This window comes from Kogia breviceps, chromosome 8 (assembly GCF_026419965.1).
Source record: "Kogia breviceps isolate mKogBre1 chromosome 8, mKogBre1 haplotype 1, whole genome shotgun sequence".
NCBI classification, from domain to species: Eukaryota; Metazoa; Chordata; class Mammalia; order Artiodactyla; family Physeteridae; genus Kogia; species Kogia breviceps.
Window position 1 is genome coordinate 40,326,044 of NC_081317.1, and position 13,458 is coordinate 40,339,501.

At 41.5% G+C, this 13,458-nt stretch overlaps 1 pseudogene; it reads left to right on the forward strand.

The window, feature by feature from the left end:
* Positions 1-3,705: 3,705 nt before the first annotated feature.
* Positions 3,706-7,698, forward strand: LOC131760792 (phosphoserine aminotransferase-like; annotated as a pseudogene).
* The last annotated feature ends 5,760 nt before the right edge of the window (positions 7,699-13,458 follow it).

The window sequence follows — 13,458 nt, forward strand, 5'->3', positions numbered from 1 at the left end:
AAGGAAATACAGTAATCTTAAATTATATATTTTTCGTGTGAAGTGTTTTTCTAGCATTTATAAATCAGATATGATAGGGGTGGTAGGTTAAAAATTACAGTAGTTGGGCTCTTAAAGGAAGTCCAGCATAATGAGAAGAGGAGTCGTTCCAATTCTACAAGTCCTCCTATTCTCACATTACCGGTGAGCTGCTTTGAGTTTCTTAGGTTTAACTTTAAAAATAGTTCCAGTCTGTTGTGAGAATGTTTACAGATGAACGTAAAATATTTTTTTCTGGTTCTTGGCTTGTAAATCCTTAAAATGCTACCTGTTAACTTCCAACTGTCCAGAAAGCCTGAGAACAGCTCAGCAATTACATGGAAAAGAATTCATGGATGCAATTCTGTTTAAGTTTAGGAAAGAGACTTGTGTATGATAGCAGAACGTTAAGTGAGCAAACTTTTCTGAACTGTGTATGACTATTACATGCAAAGTTGTTTAAAATTTCAGTGATAACCCCTTTTGGTTTAGGGAGGGAGGTGGGGTGTTCTCTTGATAAGTGACTGGTATCACAGCATTACTTATGCTACCTGTGATAAGGTTTCCCCAAAGGTGAAATTAGTCTGAATTGCCACTTGGGTGTTAGTTTTCCTCTTGGGTATTTTAAGTATGGGTAAGTTTGGGTTGCATAGGGTCGGTATAGTGTACATATGCTGAAATGTGCCCCTCCCCTAGAGAAAAACTATCGGTAATAACATTTTAGTCAAATTGTTACTTATATTGGAGGAAAGTATCCCTGGAGAGAACACTGGCTTTCAAAGTTTTCGTTTGTCATTCAAAAATTAGTTGTGTAGGGACTACCCTGGGGGTCCAGTGGTTAATAATCCCCCTTCCAATGCAGGAGGTGTGTGTTCCATCCCTGGTCTGGGAGCTGGGATCCCACATGCCCTGCAGCCAAAGAACCAAAAAGCAAAAGCATTATTGTAACAAGTTCAATAATAAAGACTTTAAAATGGTCTACATCAAAAAATCTTTTAAAAACTATGTAAATAGACTCTTGGCTGAAAGTTTTTATTTTTGCCTTTTAAAAATCAGACCTTGAACACAACCTACTAAAAAAAAAATCTGACGTTGGTAAATTGGGGACATAAGTTTGGAGGGAGGGGCCTTTTTCATTTCCACCTGGTAAATGGTATCTGAACATGGGCTGGCAATTTGAGAAAATTCTCTGAAGTAAGCTTAAAATGCACTGAACAAATGGAATTTTGAACCTATTTTGTAAAAAGTAAATACTAGCCTGATTTATTGAACTTTTTAAAGTTTAAATGTAGTTTCAAAAGTGTTTTTAGCTTAACTTTGAAAATCAACTGATAGGCAAACAATGTTGGAAACCAGATTGCACCAGTTTTTTCAGGAGAAGGAAAGGAATTTAAATCTTTTCCCAACTATTCAAATGTTAATAGTATGCGTAATGAAACTGATAATAAAGTACTTGAATTTTATTGAATGATCTGTCAGTTACTCCTAAATCTAATCACTGATAACACTGCAACACATAGAGACTGAATCTTTTAGGAAAATGGACAGCAATTTTTCTGTTAACCATATTAGTGGTTTTGTATTGAAATGCCTTATGTTGTTGGTACTCAAAATGGAATTACTGTTCCACAAGCGATAGGGTGTGGTTTGCTTAATTAAGATTGCTGCTAGTTAAAGAGACCGGTATTTTACATTCTCTTTAGACCAGTGGAAACTTTTCTGTCAATAGGTAGGTGTTCAGTGCCATCAAAATGTTCATTGAAAAGGGACTCGATGATGGCTGAATGTAAATTAAAGTAACCTTGAATGCTACATTTTACATCTCCCACTTACCAAGGTTTGCCCATTGTTGGCAAGTTTGAAATGAAACTGATCCAGCTTTTTTTTTTTTTTTTTTTTGGCCGTGCCTTGTGGCCTGCAGGATCACAGTTCCCCAAGAAGGAATCAAACCTGTGCCCCCTGCAGTGGAAGCATGGTGTCTTAACCATTGGACAGCCAGGGAAGTCCCAACCCAACTTCTTGATGGTGGCATTGAACCCTTGGGAAGCAATGTTGCAGTGTTTCTCAAACTGTTCTTAGGACCACCTTCAAAATCAGTGCTGGTTAAAAGTGAGAATTTCTGGACCATACTTAGCTCTACTGAACCACAATCTCTATAGAGGTGCCAGGAATCTGCCTATTTAACAAATTCCTCAAAAGTTTTGAAGACCTGTAATATAGCAACATGTAGTTAAGAGAACCACAAGTTTCCATATTTTTTCATTAATTCATCAAATACATATTTAGTTCCTAGGTGTACAGTGGTAGGTCCTGAAGAGGCAGTGGTTAGCAAAAAGTATTTGGAGAGACCAGTAATTACAACAAGCTGGTACTGAAAAAGAAACCTCATAGTACTGTGAGATGTGTTTAAGTAGAAACCAGCAGACGTGTGTGTACGTGTATGTATAGTCATTCACAAGCATATTGCTTGAAACAAAACTGCACCAGGAAAATCCCAGTGTGTTGACTAAAATTCTGCCTTCTGCTCCTCTTAGCAGATGAGAAAATAAAGACATGGGGCATATATACACAGATTAACATCATTTACCCAAGTCAGGGAAGGCCTCAACACCCAGTCAGGGAAGAAATCTGACCTGAGGAAAAGGAGAGAAGGGAATACCTGAAAAATTAAAGCCCAAGCAGTTATCCGTTTGTCTATATTAAAAATGGGGAGCTCATCTGCTGAGTCAGGGTGGTTGGATGTGCAAATACATATTGAAAAATGTGAAATGCAAGTGTTTTGTGGGGTTGGGCTTCCCTGTTTGCTAACTGAGCAACAGGCACTAGCAACAGTGTTGGAGTAAAATGATATACCAGCTATCCTATGACCTCAAAGCTTTCTATCCACCTCACTCTTTGTCCAGAACCCATAAGAATTTCCTATCCTCCCTCTCTACAGATCTCCCCCTATTTCTCCCTCCTCCCCCGAACTCAGACCTATAACCCCCAAACCTGTAATTGTGAAGGAAATAAACATTTGGTCACCAAAACCTCACACTTTTCAAAATCTCAAACATTCTCCCCAGAAATAAACATTTGGTCACCAAAACCTCACACTTTTTGGCCACAGCACACGGCTTGCGGGATCTTAGCTCCCGGACCAGAGATCAAACCTATGCTCCTGGCATTGGAAACGCAGAGTCCTAACCATTGGACTGCCAGGGAATTCCCCATTTTCCCCTTTTGGACATCTTATTCCCTTTGCCCCTTTTTTCCCTAAAGTCTTTCTACCTTTAAAGACAGGCTTCATTGGAAAGGAAGGGCCACCTTGTTCACCTAGTATGAAGGAAGTCTATAGAGTAGCAAGGGAAAGCATACGATATCTGCATATCAGACCAAAAGTGGGAGAAGTGATTTTGATAGTAATGAGACAGATTTGGCAAAACCAGTGTAGAAAGTGCCAGCTAAGTCCCTCAGAGATCGCCCTAGGGTTCAGCCTGGGGCAGGGCAAGGGAGAGCAGAAATTCCAGGGAGGTTGAATAAGAAGCCAAAAACAGAAGCAAGGCTCAAGACACCTATTTGGAACACTGCAAAGTGTCCCTATGACCACATAAGCTAGTAAAGCACAGCAGAATTTAGACATATCACGTTTGGGCACAGAGAGAACCTGACTCCCGTTCTCTCCTCAGAATTCCCTTTGATTCCTATATGGCGTAAGAGGAATATTAGTTAAGTGCTAAGGGACTTGCCATGGGGCCACTGTGATGAAGGGGGTGGTTACTGCATAACAGGAGCTATAAGGTAAACAGCCCACCCAGGGACTGGATGGAGACACAGCAGAATTTCAAAGGGTTGTCAATACCAGTGAAAGCCAAAGTGAGATCAAGTTGGTCAAGGAAGACCACTGGGCTGAGTGCTGAGAAACCAGACCACCAGTTAACACTAGCTTTGGTCATTCAGTGGTAACTAGGGAGAGTAGGTGCCAAAATTCAGACACCAGACAGACTACGCCTCAGAGGTCAGAGTTTACTAACAAAGGCCCTTTCCTTCCATTATCAGAACACCTAAACCCTTTGCACCCAGACCTTGGAAAGTCTTGGAAAGGTGGAAATGAAAGAGCTTTTAGCAAAAACAAACAGCCCTAATAATAGGTCTGACCTGTAAGATAACTGAAGAGTTATCTAACTTGAATTAGATCATTTTTAAATGGAAGAGATCAACTTACTTTTACTTGGCAAGTTTATGTGTTTTTTTCTAACCTCAATGGAAAATGGAAACTTAATGAGGAGGGTATAAGGGAATTTGGGACCTCTAGAAGTCCCCATTTTAAAAGCAGGAGAGGGGCTTCCCTGGTGGTGCAGTGGTTACGAATCCGCCTGCCAATGCAGGGGACACGGGTTCGAGCCCTGGTCTGGGAAGATCCCACATGCTGCGGAGCAACTAAGCCTATGTGTCACAACTACTGAGCCTGCGAGCCACAACTACTGAAGCCCGTGTGCCTAGAGCTCATGCTCCACAACAAGAGAAGCCACCACAATGAAGAGTAGCCCCCGCTAGCCACAACTAGAGAAAAACCCACAGGCAGCAACGAAGACCCAACGCAGCCAAAAGTAAAAAATAAATAAAATCAAGAGAGGTAAGGCTAATACTACCAAACTATATGTTCCAGGCGGAGATGGTCCCAGATGGGTTGGGGCCTTCATTTGGTAAATCACGTGGCCTTTTTAATCTAGATCATTTATTCATACTTGTGTTTCAAACTGGCACCAATTCTGTGTACGGTCCAGACTCCAGAATTCTGTGGGATCAGGCTGACACTAATCTCCAGCTGAGATCAAATCATGGCTTGACCGATTCCCTGCCCTATCCTGCTTCCCTCACTCCCTTTCACCTGAGAGCATCTCCCCAGCAAATCATTTGCACAAGAATCCCAGGGCTGGGCTCTGCTTCTAGGCACTTGATCTAAGACAGCTGAGCTGGAGCTAGAGCAGAAATTTATTTCACCTAAACACACTTGACATAGAGTTTGATGCAGTAAATGATGATACATTGAATTATCTCCTTCTGAGGAAGGAGTGCGAATTTTTTTACTTTATGAGGCATAGCTGCATTCTGTTGGTCAGGAGTATTTTTGAAAGTATATATATGGGAATAAAATTGTTTGGATGCTGAACAGCCATAGGGGTGAATTTTATTAAACAACACAGCATCAGTTTTTCCTTTCTAATAGAACCCTGTTTTCCTTTTAGAATTTTTCTCTCCCTGTTGTATGTAGACTTGATGAGATAGAAATCTTGGTCATTAGAGACTCCTTATCACCCAAAAGAGTGGGCATTTGACCCAGCCTTGCCCAACAAGATACTTTGCCCTGGGACTTTGAACCTTGAACAAAATAATGGAAGCAAGTCAAAATTATCAGTTTTTTCAGCAGCACCAGTAGAAGAGAACTTTGGATAGTTTCTGCTCTCAGTACTCTAGAACTGCCTAATTTCTGTTTACACGTTTCATTCCCCAGCCTTCCCTTCCATCCCGAGAGCTTTTTCATAACTTTTAAAAAAATTCGTTTTCCTTCATTAGCTAGCTATTTGCTATTATACGCAGCCCATCAAAGGAAGAGGGTTTTCTATTTATTTATTTATTTATATTGAGGTATAGTTGATGTACAATATTATATAAGTTGCAGGTGTACAGCATAGTCACAATTTTTAAAGGTTATACTTCATTTATAGTTATTATAAAATATTTGCTACATTCCCTGTGTGTACTATATATCCTTGTAGCTTATTTATCTTACACATAGTAGTTTGTACCTCTTAATCCCCTACCCCAATCTTGCCCCTCCCCCCTTCCCTCTCTCCACTGGTAACCACTAGTTTGTTCTCTATATCTGGTAAGTCTGCTTCTGTTTTGTTATATTCACTAGTTTGTTGTATTTTTTAGATTCCACATGAGTGATATCATACAGTATTTGTCTTTCGCTGTCCAGCTTATTTCACTAAGCATAATACCCTCCAAGTCCATCCATGTTGTTGCAAGAAGAGGCTTTTCTTGTACAGGCAGCATGGCTAATTTCAGGGAGGAGAGCCACAAAGTATGAGTGAGAGCTTCCTGCTCCACCTCAGCTGCCACTGCTGCAACCAATGTCAGTTGGGCCTTCACAGCTATGCCATCTGGGGCATAAATCAGTCATTTTATAGGAGAGTGCCAGGCCCTATCTCAAGGCTGCCACCGAACATCCAGAGCAACTAGCAATGTGCCCCGAGTTTCTGGCTTTTTCTTCCACTTTCAGACTGTGATAAAATGCCACACCTCACAGGCAAGGAATCTGACTTCTCTAACAGCCACCAAAGAGGCTGGGTGATGCAATCTGGAATGATGAAGGAGTTAACTCCCAGTGGGGAAAACTCTGACTATAGGGAAATAAGAGACAGGAGAGAGATGTGCACTGTCCTGTGATGGATCCTCTCCAGCCAGCTCCACCCATGCCGCTCGGGATGCACTGCGAACACTTGGAGGTATTTAGCTCAGGCCACCAAGCTGCCTAGCTCTGTGTTGTTAGAGATACAAAAAGAACTACTAGACCACAAAGGAGTTGGCATTAGTGTTCTTGAAATGAGCCACAGGCCAACAGCTTTAGTTGAGATTATTAACGACACATAGAATCTCATGTGGAAATTGTTAGCCATTCCAGATAATGATTTTTGTGCAAAGAGGAGGGTTGGTTGGGCCAGTTCAGTGCTGTCCCCTTAAACCTGATTGACATGAAAACCCCCAGAAGCCTAGAAGTTTGGGAACTGTGAGTGTCATCCATTCTAAACTTAGAAGTTATAGGAAAATTCTGGATCCAAGCCCCTGGAACTTCAATCAGGTCACTTCCTCTATGTATTACTGCACAAATGAGACTAGGTCCAGAGTAGAATTTTACTTTATCCCTGATGTCAGGGGAGCACTTCTGGTTTTTGACATGTCCTCAAATTTCCCAAATAAACCAGTTTGGTGTTTACAAGTTTGGTGTGATTTTTTTTTTTTTTTGGTGTGATTTTTTATGGTGCCCAGCAGAATACTGGCTCTGCAGGGGTCACAGTGGTGATCTGTCAAGATATCTTGCTAGGATTCACCCTCAGAAAGTGCCCCTCCATCCTAGAATACAAAGTGCAAGCCAGAAACAACTCTATTCAACACAGCTCCCTGTTTCAGCTTCTATGACATTGGCTTTGTCTTGGAGTATATTAAGAATAACAGTGGTGAAGGACTTCCCTGGTGGTCCAGTGGTTAAAACTCCATGCTTCCACTGCAGGGGGTGAGGGTTTGATCCCTGGTCGGGGAAGTTCTGCAAAAAAAAAAAAGACTAACAGTGGTGAAGCAACCATGAAGCTTAGCTCTGTCAAATCTCAAATGATTAATGATATTATTGATAATTCTCAAGGCTCTTATGTATATCCAGTGAAGCTCAGAATAGAAGCAAGACAAATATTCCATTCTGAAGCAAGATGAATATTCCATTCTGCATTGGCAATGCCAAAGGAGATGATGCTTTAGACTAAAAGATTTCTCAATAAAGCTCTTGAATTCAATATAATCTCCTTGAAAGGGCATGGGTCTGTGGCAGGCATCATGGCTTCTCTGTATAATGCCAACAGGAGAGAAGATGTTCAGAAGCTGGCAGCCTTCATGAAAAATTATTTGGAGATACATCTATGAACACATCCTAACCAATACGTACTCTGTCCTTGAACATCGGACAAAATTTAAAGTAACTTGGGAATGGCTAAGAAAAACTTAACAAACATGGCATTTTTCTCAAATGGACATATTTATTATAGACTCTTCTTTTTTTCAAGGAACAATAGCAAAACATCCACAGCTGGTGGGACTTAGACACCTTAATTCTGACTTGAACTGGAAGCATTTAAAAAATCTTCCTCTTGCTTTTCTAACAAAAGCTAGCTTATGTTGCTTTTGCTACTAATTTTTCTAGCTAGATCTCAGTATTCACACTTGATTGTGAATTTAATTATGCAAACTGCAGTTAATTGTTTCTAGAGGCACACAAACACACAGTGAGGAGGGTGGATGGTGTTCTCTAGAAACTCGATTCTTGATCCTTTACAAAGTGACAGCAGTGCGGTCTCCTGAGTTCTGCAGCTGTTAATTCAGGTCTGCACTGACCGTGTGCTGAGTGTTCAGAAGTTCCAGACTAAAGGGCAAACTGGAGATCTTTCTTTATACTGTTATTCTCATAAAGAGATAAAAGTGACATACTACATGTTTATATAGCAAGGTCTGTTTTTAGTACCAAATAGTTTATATCTCTATGCGCTTATATTTCCAATAATGTGGTTTTCAGTAATACACATAGAGACTTTTAGAATTTGTTAGGATCCTTCACTTCCTGCATTATAGCATTACATTAGCCACAGTTGCGCTCCCCACTTCCACCCTCCCTCCCTTTTAAAGCTGCTTTACAAAAAAGATTTAGAAGTTCTCAGGTTCACTTTTGCTTTCCTTTTAGAGTAGAAGAGAAGGTTGGTTGATTGGCTCTTTTTGGGTTATGCCGTTGAACTAAAATTCTCTGTTAAACTCCCTTATCCTTTGTTCACTTGAATGTTCTCTTTATGGTGTTTGACCAGAGGGAAACTGTGAGTTCTGGAAGGTCTTTGCTGAAGAGTCTTTTCCCTTATTGTTTATACATTGTCAGTATTTTATGTTGAATAGGTGAAGAACATTAAAATCCTAAAACAGCTAAAAAAAGAGAGAGACAGAGAGAGAGGAGGATTTCCTTTCTTTTCTCCCTCCACAGACTGTTCTGAGGCAAAGTTTCTTCACATAGTTTGTCCAGGGTAGTGCAGGCTGTGCCAATGCTTCTACACAGTGATTCGCTGTGTCTCTTCCAGGCTCACCACGAAGCACACATACTATGTCCCCCTGTGTTACTTGCCAACCAAACTTCCTCTTTTCCTCTCCCTCACTGTCGATGCCCTCAGGTTGCACCTCATAGATAAAACAGCACTTAATCCCTGCCTCAGGTTCTGTCATGATAAATATTCCTTTGTATCTATTTATTTTTGCACTTTTTAAAAGTAGGTTTTTTACATATGTTACTGTGAATCCCCACTCCACCCACACCTTTTTTTTTCACTACTAAGTGATCTACTGCCAACTGGCACCAATTCTGCAAATCAAAGTGTGCATTGCAAACATGATCATGTGATCCTCTTTACTAGAAGGTACACCAGGCAATCTGTCTACTTCTGTTCCCCAGAACCTCTCCCACATTTGCGTTTTTTTGGTTCATTTGTTGTTTTCTTCCAGTTTTATTGAGATATAATTGACATACAGCACTGTATAAGTTTAAGATGTACAGCATAATGATTTTTGGGGGGGCTACTTTTGTTTGTTTTTTGGTCTTCATTGCTGTGCGCAGGTTTTCTCTAGTTGTGGAGAGCGGGGGCTCTTCGTTGCAGTGCACGGACTTCTCATTGTGGTGGCTTCTTTTGTGGAGCATGGGCTCTAGGCGCACAGGCTTCAGTAGTTGTGGCACGCAGGCTCAGCAGTTGTGGCACACGGGCTTAGTTGCTCCACAGCATGTGGGATCTTCCCGGACCAGGGATGGAACCCATGTCCCCTGCATTGACATGTGGATTCTTAACCCCTGCACCACCAGGGAAGTCCCCAGCATAATGATTTGATTTACATACATCAATTTTATTATGAAGTGACCATCATAATAAGTTCAGTGAACATCCATAATCTCATATAGGTACAAAATTAAAGAAATAGGAAAAAAAAATTATTTTTCTTGTGATGAGAACTGTTAGGATTTACTCTCTTAACAACTTGCATATGTAACATCCGGCAGTGTTAATTATATTTATCATGTGGTACATTACATCCCTAGTACTTATTTCTCTTATAACTGGAAGTTTCTATCTTTTTTTTTTTTTTTTTTTTTTTTTTTGTGATATGCGGGCCTCTCACTGTTGTGGCCTCTCCCGTTGCAGAGCACAGGCTCCGGACGCGCAGGCTCAGCGGCCATGGCTCACGGGCCCAGCCGCTCCGCGGCATGTGGGATCTTCCCGGACCGGGGCACGAACCCGTGTTCCCTGCATCGGCAGGCGGATTCTCAACCACTGCGCCACCAGGGAAGCCCCAAGGAAGTTTGTATCTTTTGACTGCCTTCATCCAATTCCCCCTTCCCCTGCCCTGCTTCCACATGTTTAAATATCAGTTATGGAAATTTCTTTAGCTTGTCTTTGGGCAGTGCAACAACCCCTCGCCTGATGATTTCCAGAACCCATTCCACTGACAACTCACTCAGCTCCAGCTTGTAGCATCCTTGAGCTAAAGAAGGTGATTACCAGATCAATATTTTGTGTTATATCCTGAAATGAAGGGTGAGTTCAAAATTGTTCAGAGAGATCTCATGTGCAAAGCAGTGCATACACCAAGTTTGGATGGTGGTGAAGAGAATTTGGCAGGCAGGAACTGATGATCTCTAATATCATTCAAATCACTTCTTCAATGACATTTAAGTCTTGTTTGTAATCTGCTAAAGGAACATCCCTGGAACTCAGCAAACCTCTCAAGGACTGTCTGGCTTGTTCCAGAACTTTGTTGTGTTTTTTAGACAGCAAGGAAAACAAATAGATTATCAGTTTACTGTAAAAGGATAAAACTCAGGAACAGCCAGATAAAAGACACACATAGGGCAAGGTATGTGGGAAGGGGTGTGGAGCGTCCATGCTCTCCCAGCATGTTACTCTCCCCGAATCTCACCAATCTGGAAGCTTTGTACTGTTTTTTAAATAATACTTAGTTCTTCCTCCAAAGTAGGAAATGTTAATATTAATATTTCACTAGTTAAAAGCAAACTATGGTTCAAAAAATGCTAATTGGTTTTGAACTGTAGTGAGAATGTTAATGATATATAAGGGAAATGATATATTTATTCCATTATAGCTGCATATTTTTAAATAGAAATTGAAGTATTTAAGAGTCAGAGTTTTCACTAAAAAAAGTCAATTCTGTCCCTAAGGGAAGCCTGTAGATGGGACATTCTACATACAATAAGAAGAGATGAGGAAGAGAAGGAGCCTTCAATGGTACTAAGAAAACTAGGATAATATAATGCCCTAGAAGCCAAGAGTGAATTTAAGGAAGTAATCAATTTTAAATGCTATACATGGATAAATCAAGGAGAAAATGAACAGAAAAATTATATAGTAGTGAACCATATCTCTTTTCTGTTAAGCCTTCTTGGGGCTTTAGTATATTGGTCACTTCAGGAGAGTCAGGAGAAACGAAAATAACAGATATCCTACCTTCACAAAATCCATTTTACTTCTTTGATTTCCTCCTTCTGCATATATCAGAAACTACTGCTCTCTAGCAATGTCTATTGTCCATCCATTGCTCTAGCCAACTTCTGCAAATTTTGCTCAAGAATACGTTTTAACCCACTTTCGTTAAGTATATGCCATAGCGGATCATGACAGAAAATAGTAGATGTAGCAATGATTGTTGCCAATGCTTAACATTTAATTTAGCTATTCAGAATGACGGCTCTCTTGATAGCTGGAATAATCTAACTTGATTACTGTTTGGGGGGTGGAAAATGATAGGGACACAACATCATTGATCATGCCTCCCTCCCTTGATCTCTTTAAAAGCCTATGCCTATGTGGTAGAGCTTCTGGCAAAGGTTTTCAAAAGAAACATACTCAGTTGGCATGTTTCCCTGGCCCTTTGCCCCCTTTACTTTCCTCCTTCTTTTTGTGGACACAATGCCTTGTAAGGGTAGAGCCATCTTACAATCATAAAGCCACATACTAGTGATAATGAGACAGAAAGCGAGGACCCTGGCTCCTTGCTGGCATTCTCAAAGAGTTGCACCAGCCCTGGAGTGCCTACCTCTGGACTTCTTATTATATGAGAATAATAATCCCCTTTTTGTTTAGTCACTAGAATCTGGTTTTCTGTTGCTTGAAGCATAATTCTACCCAGACATTTTTGATTGTCTGCCTTCCCTACTAGATCATAAGATGTCAGATAGCATGTCTGTATTTGCTACCTAAGATAGGAAGCTTTCATAGCAAATAAAAGAAAACCCAACTCAAAACTGCTTTAACTATAAGGAAGTTTATTAACTCAGATAACTGGAATCCAAAAGTAAGACAAACTGAAGAGTTGACGTAATCCCATGACTCCAGTTCTGATACCGAGGAGTGCCCTGTGGGGCTCCTGAGCACAAAAGCCTGTCCCCCATTTCTTTGATTACAGGAAATAGGCTTCATTCAGCCTCCATGACCTTCCCTGAGTTTCAACCGGGCAGATTCAAGAAGTTTTTTGTACGCGGGCCTCTCACTGTTGCCGCAGCCATGGCTCACGGGCCCAGCCGCTCTGCGGCATGTGGGATCCTCCCGGACCGGGGCACGAACCCGTGTCCCCTGCATCGGCAGGCGGACTCTCAACCACTGCGCCACCAGGGAAGCCCTTAAGAAGTTTTTAACTAGAGAAGTGAGGGGTTGTGAGACAAGGGAGAAACAATCAAGAGAAACAATCCTACAGCCTTGGGGCAAGGTCCTGGTTCCCCACCAGTGGATGCACATAACAATATCTTTGAGCTGTTTTGCAGATACTGAAACCCCCACCAGGTGGGTATGGTGTGCTGCCCACAAGCACTGTAGACCCCAGACGAGCTGGAACCAGAAGGTTGATGATGCTGACGCCCACCTACCTCACCACCAACCAATCAGAAGAATGTCCACGAGATGATCACGCCCTCTTTGAACCATTACAATAAAACTTCTCACTACCCTCTCCAAAATGGGACACACAGATTTGAGGGTATTAGCCCACTGTGGTCCTCTCTGCTTGGCAAAGCAACAAAGCTATTCTTTTCTACTTCATCCAAAACTCTGTCTCTGAGATTTAATGCAGTGTCAGGGTACAGAGGCCAGATTCAGCTTCAGTTCCATTTCTCTGCTATTCTTTTGGCTTCCCCCATGTGTTAACTTCATGCTCAGGTTGCGATCAAAAGGACTGTAGCAATTTCAAGCCTCATATCCAAGGACAACCATGTCCAGAAGGAGCATGAAGTTCCAGAAGTGAACTTCTGGAAGTTCTCCTGGAAAAGTTTTTCTGGAAGCATCCTGCAAACCTATCCTTGCAACTCACTGAGGTGAAATGAACTGGGGAACATGCATGATCCTAATCCAATCCCTGGCAAGAGGGTAGTATTACCCTTAGACCAGCCTAGACCACCTCTGGAGCTGAGGATGCTGTGCTACACCAACTATGGGTAAGAGAGATTCCTGAACAACATCAGAATTCTGCTGGACAGGGAGATCAGCTCGGTGCTTTGTGACCACCTAGAGGGGTGGGATAGGGAAGGTGGGAGGGAGGGAGATGCAAGAGGGAGGAGATATGGGGACATATGTATATGTATAGCTGATTCACTTT